The sequence below is a fragment of the Pinus tabuliformis genome, chromosome 6 (assembly GCF_031772625.1).
Source record: "Pinus tabuliformis cultivar Carrire ecotype Pingquan chromosome 6, CPIR1, whole genome shotgun sequence".
Lineage (NCBI taxonomy): Eukaryota > Viridiplantae > Streptophyta > Pinopsida > Pinales > Pinaceae > Pinus > Pinus tabuliformis.
The window spans coordinates 931444435-931456986 of NC_142292.1; positions in this window are offsets into that span (position 1 = coordinate 931444435).

A 12552-nucleotide genomic window follows, 5' to 3' on the forward strand; every position below is an offset into this window, starting at 1 on the left:
GATCAAATTCCACTAGAGATTCAAGATTTGCTCAATGAAATTTTAGACATAATCCAACAAAACTACGTGTTACCCATCAAATTGATTTGATCTTTAATACAAGGATATTTCATTTAATAAATTATTGAGAAATCTTTTTAACATATCTACTTATTAAATATCTGTTCAAATGACCAATTTTCTTTTCTTTTCTTAACAACTTTTTCATTTCAACAAACCTATCAACATCACTTTACACCTTTTAGAACAATGACTAATTTTAATAATAAACTAATGTTTCAAAACCCATTTAAAATGCACCCTCATGTTAGGTTGTACATCAACTACTTTTTTTCTCGATATATAAATGCATTTCATTTATTAATATATGAAATTTCAAATAATTTCCTAAAAGGAAAGTTGATAGATGCCACTCATGTCTATTTCTATGATTATAATAATAAAGGCGTTCACCGAATTTGTACAAGGATGTCAACTTCTAAGAGTTTGAAATATCATTCTCTATTCTATTTGTGATTTTCTAGAGGGTGAGATTTTTCGTTCTTATATAAAGAGAGTTAGGTAGTGTTACATTTCTTAATTTTAATAATACATTTTTTATAAACTTCATCCAAATTTAATTTGGTTGTAAAGATTTTAATATTCACTGTATTTCAATTTATGAAAATTACATGCCCTCACTTATTATTTTGATTTATGAAAATGACCTGTGTTGACACTGTGTTGACATGTTACTACGGTAAAAAGATAGAATTTACATTGAATTCTTAGGCAGTGTGGTTTGGCATATCTTATTGAGGTATTATTAAAAAAATAAAAGCATTATATATTTGTGCATGCATTGTTTAATTAAATTTGTTTCTCTTTTTAATTTATCTAATAAGATTTTGAAATTAATTCCAAGTGAATATTGCATATGAACTTGTTAAATTATAATGAGATAAGAAATCTAAAAAATAGAGAATTAATAATTTATGTATGGTGAGAAAATATTTAGATTAACTTTATATATTTATTTGGTGAAAGTGTTTAATTAAATGTTTATTCATTATTGTCATTGATGTCAAATAATTTATAAAAATATATATTATATATCAGTATTTAAGTATATTAAAAAGAGAGTTTTCATGATATGGAGAATCAAAAAGTGAAATGGTGACTACAAATTGTTCATTATCTATGGTATTTGGAAAAAAGAAATAAAAACATGAATTAATTATTTAATTAAAGAATTGAAGTAAATTTTTTAATTCACGTCTTTTTATGAAGGATTATGATAATGCATAAAAGGAGAAGGCATTTAAAGGAAAGTGTGAGATAAAATAACGAACGATTCATCTTGGCATTTTGGCTGTAACTTTTTTCTGGGCTTCAAATGGTGAAATTTTGATTATACTGAAGAGAGATCGAGGAGAACATATGATTAAACCTTTAGATCTTCATTCACTATACTTTCATAGATATACACACTGGAAGTCAGGGCTTGTGATTGGTCTTGAAATCTACTTTGAATGAATCATATAGGGATTTCACTATAACTTACTTTCTTGGACATTTCAAACCATGAAATTTTGGGGAGAAGGAGGATAAATATCTAGGTACATATGATCAAAATTTTAGACATTGGTTCATTATGTTTTCTGATACATGCCCGATGGAAGTTAGGGTTCTTGAATAACCCTTTAATTAGTTTCAAATATATCAGTTTATAATTTTCTCTATAACTTATTTTTTATATGTTTTAGTCTATGAAATTTCCAAAGATCTGTGGAGACATATAGTAGTACCTTCAATAAAAAAAATTAGACTTTGTTATTATTTAGAGATTTCTTTATGGAAGTTAGGGTTTTTGAGTGGCCCTAAAATTAGTTTCAGACATGTCAGCTTGTAAATTTTTCCTTAACTTCTTTTATGGGACCTTTTAAACTATGGAATTTTTAGAGATCCAAGGATACATACAAAATTTACTTAGGTTAAATTTTCATAATCATATTTGCATAATTGGATATATAGTTTTTATATATAAGTTTGTTTGCAGGAAGGGCAAAAAATAACAAGCTTTAGGAGATTTACCATAAATTTCATTTGGAGATTCAAATTTTCGTCACACTTAGTGAAGCTAAAAGTAGTGAGCATACCTAATAAAGGTAGAAGTGGTAAGCAAACTTAGTGAAGACAAGAAAAATAAGCAGACCTAATGAAGGAAAAAGTAGCAAGCAAACGTGAAGAAGGTAATGTGAATGTTATAATATTTTGAAGAAGTTATATGCACTAAAGAGGAGTTGTAATTGAGGGTTGTTACTCAAACTGGGGGATTCGTGTCTCTTTCTAAGTTCGTGCTTAGTCCTGATAACTGGTGTCTCAGGTAGGTTGGTGCATACAAACATTTGAAACAGTAGTTTGGTTCATATAACAGATTGTAAAAAGAAGTTTTATACTTTCTCACAAAATAGTTTCCATGTAAATCTTGTGTTCCATGTTTTGCAATAGATGGGTGTCATATGTATGGTTTTTGGATGTTTAAATAAGTAAAAATTGAATTATATTAATTCCTCAACCCCCTCCCCCTTCTTAGTATAAATGTGTTCTCAACAATCAGTATGAGAGTGGGTTCCATAGGAAACAATTTCACCAATCGATGGCACATCTCAAAAGCACACATGGCTGGTCAAATAGGTTTTTCCATGACGTCAAAACCCATGGAAACTGAAACAAATTGATGTCTTGGAAAATGTTGAAACATATAGAGAGGTGGATCTTGAGGAAGAACTCATTTTCTGCCTTACTCAAAATAAAGAATCTTAAGAAAAATAATTTGATACAAAAGGAGTTGTTTCATAAATATGAAGAGGATGATTGTGATGGAAAAGAAAATATGTCACAAATAGAAGAAACAAAGAAGACTATTACCATCCTAAAGATTCAATTGGAAGAGGAAAAAATGATGGAAGACATCAAGTGTGAGTCTAGTTGAAGGAGAAAAAGAAAATTTTGAGAATTTGTAACCTAAAATTATTTCCTCAGGAAATAAACTAGATAAGTGAACTTCTTAGTTGAATAGAAACTTGAATTTTGAAATAAACACTAAAACATTATATGATATCATCAATTGTAAAAGATCACCATTCATTAAGATTGGTATTTTCTATGATATGAATCAAAATAATCCTAAATATGATTCAAATTATTAGGCTAGAAAGTCACCAAAGAAACTAAATGAAGAAAAATATAAAATCTATGCTAATTTCTCAAAAGCTCCAAAAAAAATTGAAGGAAACATGAAGGAAAAAGTCCTATAGAATCTCGAGCTTCCTCACAAGGGAAACAAGTATCAATTCGAAATATATTTTCCATCAAGGTGGCCTCACACAACTTGGTATTCTTCGGTTATATTTTTTCTTGTAATCACTTTGGTGATAAAGCAATAGATTGTAGAGCACATGAAAGAAATAGTACCTATGGATTTTCAAATAGAAATTATAATTCATTTCCCCCTTATTTTATTAAAATGAAATAATTATGACAACATAACATTTTTTTATAGAACTGGTATTATAGAATATACGAGGAAAAATAGGGAAGAAGATAACCTTGCTAAAGAATTCACAAGATTTTGGAAAAAGATAAGGAGAAATAAGATCTAAATAAGGAGAAGTATAATCTTGTACAAACTGCACTTCATGCCCAAAATAACAGGAAACCAATGGTACATTGACAATTATTTCTCAAGCCACATAACAATTGACAAGACCAAGTTTCTCACTTTGGAAAATGTTAATGGATACATCGTGATGTTTGGAGATGATGCTACTGCAAGGATATTTAGAAAGGTACTCTTAGTCTTAATAATGGAAAGATTAAAACATAAATTTTCTTATATGTTCAAGGTTTGAAACATAATCTTCTTAGAGTTAGTCATATGTGTGAATAAGGGACCATTTTCACAATTCATATTCAAGGTTGTGAGATCAGGAAGGAATACATAGGAAAATTAGTTTTAAATGCACATAAAACATCAAATAACATATCTCTCTATATGTGTGTGTGTAACCTCAATAATATTAAGGAAAAAAATTATATGTGGGACAAATAGATGAAACTCAACTATTGCATAGAAGAATGGGTTTTATGAACTTTGATAATCTAGTGAAAGTAAACACCAAAAAAGTAGTGAGAGACATGCCAAAGATCAGAAAACCTTAAAATACTATTTGAAACAACAACAACTTGGGAATAAAACAAGAAAAACCTTCAGGACAAAGGAGCACTCAAAAACGAAGCCATTAGAACTTGTCCATAGATATATTTTCCAGCCCACAAGAACACAAATTATACAAGGTGAAAATATTGCTAAAGAATGACATGGGTTGGTTCCACAAAGAAAATTCCAAATTTTTTGAGAATTTTAAATATTTCAAAGTCATTTTTGAAAATTAAACTAATTTAAAAATGAAGTGCTTGAGATTATATTGAGGAGGTGAATTTATCTCAAATGAATTTGAAGAGTTTTGTGAGTGTCATGAAATAAAGAGACAAATTTTAGTTGCAATAATTCCAAAAAAAATGGAATTGTAGAAAGAAAGAATAAAAATTTACAAGAGATGGCTAGAATGATGTTGAATGAAGTAAAGTTATAATATAGGTTCTAGATAGAAGTAGTCAACTCTGCAGTCTACCTTCTGAATAGAGGGAAAATTAGAGGTAACAACAACAAAACACCTTATGAATTATGGAATATAGACCAACAACAATCGAACACTTCAAAAGTATTGGGAGCAAGTGCTACATAAAGGGAGATGATGAGGATTTGGTAAATTTTTAATCCAAAGCTTATGAATGTAACCTTCTTGGTTATTCATCAAGAAGAAAGGTTTACAAATGTTACAAAAAAAAATTCACAAAATTTTTGAAAGTACAAATGTTAAAGTGGATGAAGCAAGGCCTCAAACTACGAAATAAAAAATAATCAACATCTAGAAGAGATGATATACAAGAAAGAAGAAGAAGAAGAAGAAGAAAAGAACATCAATATTACGATAAGATGCCATCTAGATTCATCCATAAGAATTAGCTAGAAAATGTAATTATTGGTGATAAAGATATGGGAGTGTATACTAAACAAATAGTAGCAAGTGCACCAAAACATGCACATTTTTCCTTTCTATCTAAAATCTGGCCTAAGGATTTCATAGAAGCTAACAAATACAAGAAACAAATGGATGACATGGAAGAAGAGATAAATCAAATTTAGAAGAATAAAACATGGGAACTTGTTCCAAGACCAAAAGATAAAAATGTGATTGGCACCAAGTGGGTTTTAGGAACAAGTTGAATGGAGACGGTAAGATATTAAGAAATAAAGCAAGATTAGTTTGTAAACATTTTTCTCAAGTTGAAGCTATTGGCCTTGAAGAAATCTTTTTCCCCATTGCAATACTATAAGCCATCATAATGTTTTTGGCATTTGTGTTTTTCAAGAACTTCAGAGTCTACTAGATGAATTTCAAGTCATCCTTTCTCGATGGAAATCTAGAGGAAGAAATATGCATTGGATAACCAGAAAGATACTTATTATTAGAAGGATCATTTGTGAAAATTGAAGAAAGCACATTATGGGCTAGAGAAAGTTCCCAAAACCTAGTATTCAAGACTTGAAAAATATCTCTAATAACAAGGATTAAAAAGAATAATTGAATCATAATGATCTCTACATCAATATAGAAGGAGAAATAAATTGATTGTTGTGGTTTATGTAGATAATATTACTTTTGGAGGTAATATGAAAAGAGCTTGTAATGGAAAAACAAAAGGAATTTGATATTTTCATACTTAGTGAACTATCATTCTTGCTTGGTTTAAAATTTCTCAATCCAAAAAAGCATATTCATTTCACAAAATGAGTATATTAAGGTGACATTCAAGAAATCTAGAATTGAATAATATGCACTAGTCAACAAGTCCATGGTAACAAGTCAATTGAGCAAAGAGGATGAATCTCCAAAAGTAAACCAAACATTATATATGCCAATGATTAGAAACCTAGTATACATGATAACATTAAGGCTAAGCATTATGCAAGCAATAGTATTGGTTGCTACCCAAAAAGAAACAAATGTGTAAGAAATGCAAAGAATATTTATATATATAAAGGGAACCTTGGACTTTGGCTTGTGGTACTCAAGAAATGAAGATTTTACTCTAACAACAAAATTACATATATAGATTGAGATGGAGGTTTTTAAGATAGGAAATGCACAAGTGGAGGAGCATTCTTTCTAGAAAAAAATCTAGTATCTTAGTTAAGAAAGAAACAATCTTCATTTTCTCTATCCACAAAACAGGCCAAGTATATCTCAACAACATCATGTTGCACCTATGTTCTTTGTATGGAGAAGACATTGGAAGATATTAAGGCACAATATGATCATCAAATTTCAATACTTTGTGACAACACAAGTGCATTAAATATTTCAAAAAATAATGTTATAAACTAAAAAACAAAGAATATTCCAATAAAGTATATTTCTTAAGAGAATAAATCACATAATAGAACATCGAGATGGAATATATTGCAACCAAAAGTAGATTGCATATATTTTCATAAAATCTCTTCCCAAAGAGACATTTGAATATCATGGACAATAATTAGGCATAATATCCATCTCATCACTAAGTTCTTAAGGATAATTAAAAGTTAGGGGGGAGCTTCACTTTTCTATTGATGTCAAAGGGGAAAAGCTATAGATAGGGGGAGAATTATTTCTATCCCTAGTGGATTATGTGCTTCATTTCAAGATTACCACCAATGAAAAGGGGGGAGATTGTTGAAAAAATTATTGTCATTTATCTCAAAGGGATTATATCATTGACATTACATATAAGTCTAATAGTATATTAAAAAGGGCTTTCTTATGAAAAATGAGAATTCAAAAAAAGAGATGGGTCTTTCAAACCAACATTTTAGGAAGTGAATATTTTACTACAAAGTGGAAGTTAGGGTTATTGAATGCTCCTAAAATCAGTTTCAAATAAGTCAATTTGGAATTTTCACTATAATATATTTTTTGGGATATTTGAAACCATGAAATTTTTAGAGATCTATGGACACATATAAGAATACCTCAAGGAAAATTACCTTGGTTCACTATTATTTTGGATATATGAGATGTGGAAGTTAGGGTATTTGAATTGTCCTAAAATCAATTTCAAATAGGTCAACTTGGAATTTTTGTTGTGATACTTTTCATACTATTAAAATTTAAAATATTTGAGACATATAGAAGTAGCTTAGGATAAAATTTCAGAATAAAATTTTCAAAATTGGATACATGGCATGTAGTATAAGTTCATTCTTGGGAAGAGGTCAAATAAAATAAAATTTGGGAGTGTTACCATAAATTTCATTTAGATATTCATTTTTTTTGTCAAACCTAGTGAAGGAAGAAGTAATTAGTAGACCCACTGAAGGCAGAAGCAATAGTCAAACCTATTAAAGCTAGAAGCAATGAGTAGACCTAGTGAAAGCACAAATATACATGTTGAAGGTAATATGAATTCTATAATGTTTTGAAGAACTTATATTCCTTAAAGAATATTTGTAATTGAGGTTTTTTTCTTAACCAAAGGGATTGGTGTGTCTTTCTAAGTTGGTGCTTAGCATTGGGGATTTGTGTCTCCAGTAGGTTGGCGCCTATGAATATTTGTGGTGGTGGGGATTGGTGTCTCTAGTAGGTTGGTGCCTTAGAATATTTGTCTTGGGATTGGTGTTTGGTAGGCTCTATAAATGACATATTTTTATACCATCTTTTCCTTGATTTTAACTTTGTTTCACTTACCTAGACCTTGTATCAATCTATTATTTCATGGGATTTAGACTTAATGTGTTTCCATTACATTTAGTTAGTATTTTACATGATTTTTTATTATACATTAAAAATATATCATTTTTGTATTTATCATTGAGTTAATTTACAAAGATAATGTGTGAGACATTTTTTTGTGTGGGTTTTTATGTTGCCACAAGGGATGTTTTGGTTCCAATTGTTGCAACACTCTTTTGTAGTTGCTGCAACACTCATTTTAAATTGGTGTAATGTTCATGTGAAACTACTATAAAATAGTTGTTATTACTTAGTTGCTGCAACACCATTGCTACATCATATTCATTATTAAATAGTTTTTATGACACAACTGCTAACTCACATACGTTGAACATCCACACAAAAGTTGTAATATTGAAACTATCAGTCATCAGAACCTTGAGACATCAAAATAGTGAGCCGTGTTATTACATGTTTTTCACTACTCTATGTAACAATTATGGATCTATGCAACAATAATGTTAATCCAAGAAAATCCAAGATATGGAGATAATTTTGCAATTCCAAAGCAAAATATTAGTTGAGTTGTTAACCAAGAATCTTAGAATTCTTGGGAAAAGGATCTTGGAGTTATTTATTATTTGCTAATTATTCACAAAATATTGTGGAAGTTACTTTTTATTTCATAATTTAAAAAAAAGGTCATGGATACCATTCATTATTTAAAAAATTGTTGTAACCACCATTGATTTATTAAATTCATAAGTGGGTTTATTTAGATATTTGTTATTTCTAGTTTCCATTAAATTTATATATAGAAGAGAGCTCTCTCACCATTGTTTTGGAAGGGCTTTTAGAGCACATGTTTGAGTGATAATGGAAGAAATTATAATTATTGAGCTTTTATTTTAATTGTAGCTTGTATAGTTTCCGTAGTGTACGATTTAACTAATTAATTTAATTTATTTCTTTTTACATATTTATAATACTTTGTTTTCTTTAATTAGATTAATTAATTTAATTAATTTATGTTGTCAATGTAGTGAGTGTTAATATAGAATAATATCAATACTATGTTTTATGAAGGAAAAGCCCACTCCAATAGAATAAAGTGTTGTTTAGTTTAATTTCTTTAATTTCTTTTTGCATAATTTAATTATGTAATTATCTATTCATATAGGATTTCTTTTATTTATTTTTGTAACTAGTTTCTTGTTATGTGATTCAATTTTTTCACGCAATTGTATTACTCATTGGGATTTTGTTTGTTTATTTATTTATGCAGTTGATTATTCATGTCCTACTTCATCTATTATAATGCTTTCTTCCTTTATGTTTTTCAAATTAATGACCTTAAACATAACGATTCCAACTATTAGTCAAAGTATAACTTAGAAAGGATTAGGTTATGATATCCACTAGTAGCTAAGAGCGGGAGCCACCTATTTATTTTTGCAAGTGTGTTTATTCTATTTCCAACATGTGTGATTCCTTTTAGCATAAGTGAATCTTATTTCCAAAAATAATGTTTTCTCTCATGCAAGAATGTTTAATTTCCTACAAGTAGCATTAAACACTTTACTTTTGAATTTATAGAACCTTTCCAAGCACGTCAATTTTCTATACTCCCTATGAAAAAGTGAGTATTGATACTACAACAATAAAACAAACCAACAAAAGTGGAAATTCTGATCTACATATACAATACATGGTAACTCACTAGTTCCATGTGACCCCTAAACTGATAATTAAATGCACAATATTTTGGTTGTATTTCAAAAGCAATTAGGAAGGTGATTAAAAGTCTCATCATTTTTTGGCACCATTATCAGGGAGTTTCCAAAGGCACATTTTCTTTCTTCCATTGATTTGAAATTCATATTTTTTTCTTCCATAAGTGATTGTTATCTTTTGTTTTTTTTAGAGTACATGATATAGGTCATTTAGACATGTTAATTAAATAATTTTGTGGTGCAGTAAGGGCCACCCATAGCACTAACCTATCTTTTGTAGGAATTTTGGAAAGAGGTAATAAAAAGATTGGTGAATGAAGAGGATCCATGGGGATGTCAAAGCCATCAAGATCAAGTATGACTTGATTATCAAGATATGAGATACATTATTTATTTCATGGTTTTATTAGCATTGCAAATCACAATTTTGTCATTGGATAATCCTTATATTATTCTCTCTTGAAATTTTTATTTCTCATTCTTCCCACACCTCCCTCCCCTGTTCCCTTTTCCATATGCTAACCTATTGTTATTTTCTTGAATGCACCTATTCTCTTTGTTTTAAGTAAAATGTGTGTTAAATCAATGAATCAATGTTTAAAAAGTTAATGGTGTACAATGATATATGTATTTTCTTCGTAGAATGTTGTTACATGTCTCATTTCCACTATTTTCTTGGGGAATTATTGTTACACTATAAATCCTCATTGGCAAGTGCACAAAATAAAATAATGTAGAATTTATGTTGGTACATCTTGTATCTATACCATTCTCTTATAGAACTGGTGAGAAAGATAGATTGGTACCTAGGTGTCTCGATAGATGGGTATTTGTTCATAAGATGACCAATAGTTCAGTCATTACATTAAGGTTGATGTTTCGAATTCAAGTATAATAGGTTCTGAGTCAGTCTATATTAGTGTTTGACCTATATAGTTGGTTCCCCACTACTATAGTGCTCCTAGTCATAGTCTTGCAAGTGAATAGAGTGTCATAATCTCATAGATTTAATCCAAGCTCTGTCCATATAATTGCATGTTTCATCTTCCCTAATTTTTCATACTGAATGATTGTTACTTTATAGAAAATGTAGGATTGAGATTGATGCATCCCATATCCATACCATTCTCCTAGAGAATGATAAGGAACCATGGTTTGGTATGTAGGTTTATCAATATATCAAAACGAATCCATAGTGTGATCAATTGTTAAATATTTATATCAAAGTTGATGTTTGACCCTATAGCATAATTGGTTTCCAATCAACTTATACTAGCCCTTGGGAAAAAAGTATAGTTGGTTCGAAACTAGTATATTAATTTAAATCAAAGTATTATAGATAAATTATATGAGAACCATATTTCCAAAAGAAATTATATGTAGGTGAAGAATTAAGCAAAGCCTCCTTTTTTGCAACATTGATTTTTACAAATTCCCTAAAGACATAGTTCAAAAGAATCATCACCTTCATATTCCAAGTAATGGAGCACTCCATGGGGTCCGACAATGGTTATGTAAATATCTAATTCCTACCATTTCATTACTACCATACCATATTTTGAACAACAACAAAAATTGATCAAAGTTTTTTAGCATGTTTGCTTGAAAATTTTACTAGAATAGAGTTGTGAGAGTCCTATTTTAAGAGATCATATGGGCATGTTTTTAAAAAATATTTCTTCTTCAAAATAAAACTTTAAGTCTAGTTTCTAATCCAATTTGAATTTCTCAATCTGTATATCCAACAAAAAGGATATGGTTAAAATACTCACCCAATTCCAAATATGAGATCCAAGAACAAAATTGAGACAAATTTAGGATAAAGTTGGGATAGTCAATTTTTGGATGCCTAAATGGATAGATGTTTAAAAACTATGCTTATGATGTATTATCCTAGGAATTTAGTTCAAAAATCAATTCTAATCACTTGATTTCGATTTCATATGAGAATGTTATTCCTAAAATACTATCTATCCTAAATCCTCACGACATGAACATTGTTTCCTAGTATGTTAACTTGCATGTTTGACCCCTAAATTATTATTATTTTGTAAGCTTGTTTTTCTTGGAGATACATCAATGAATATAATATGTAATATAAACCATTTAAATATATCAATAAACTAAAGAGTTACACTAAAATAGTAATTTTTGGTCTATGTGGGATTTTGGAAACAGCTTTGTCGTGATGGTTCTTCCTAAGTAGATTTTACATAATATATAATGGAATTTTCAAAACCAAATTCTACTAGAGATAACAATATTTTTTTTATTTTATTTGGAATAAGTTTAATCAAACATCATACAAAGAAGTTATTAGTAAAACAATGTTGAGTAGTCTAGCTAACCAACACTCCTCAACAGGTAGAAAATTGAATGCCATTTTTTGTCTTTGTTTATATCTATTTTACAATAACTATTTATGCATTTTATTTTCATATTTATTGGGTTAATAAATACTAATAACATTTATTCTCCTAATATCTCATGCTTTATTGAAAATAAGTACTAGTTTTTTCAGGTCTTTAGAGGAACAATAAATTCAATCCATACATAAAGTGATTTTTGAAGACATAGTTTCACACAAAGGGGCATACTCATTGGAAATTCCATAGTAAGTGTTTTGATTCCTTTTATTCATCATTATTCAAAGCTTAAAGTCTTATAATCTTGCTCCAATGGTGTCTCAACCAAAGACAACACCAAGAATTTCTAATCAAGGCTGCAAATGCATCAAAGAATAAGAAAAAAAAAAATTGATTTAAAGATGAAGTAAATATCAGTGTTATAATTCCCATCACCTTATTTATACAAATGAATCCTTTTGATAAAACCTATGATTCATATTTTTGATTCATTAATACCATGGTATGCACATACATTTCCTCTATTCCAATTCAAAATAATTACATGCTAAAGTTCATAAAGTTCCTTTATTATGTGGCTTCCCTTTAAGCTTCATATTTCTATATAATTTCTAATATTAAACCACAACTTTA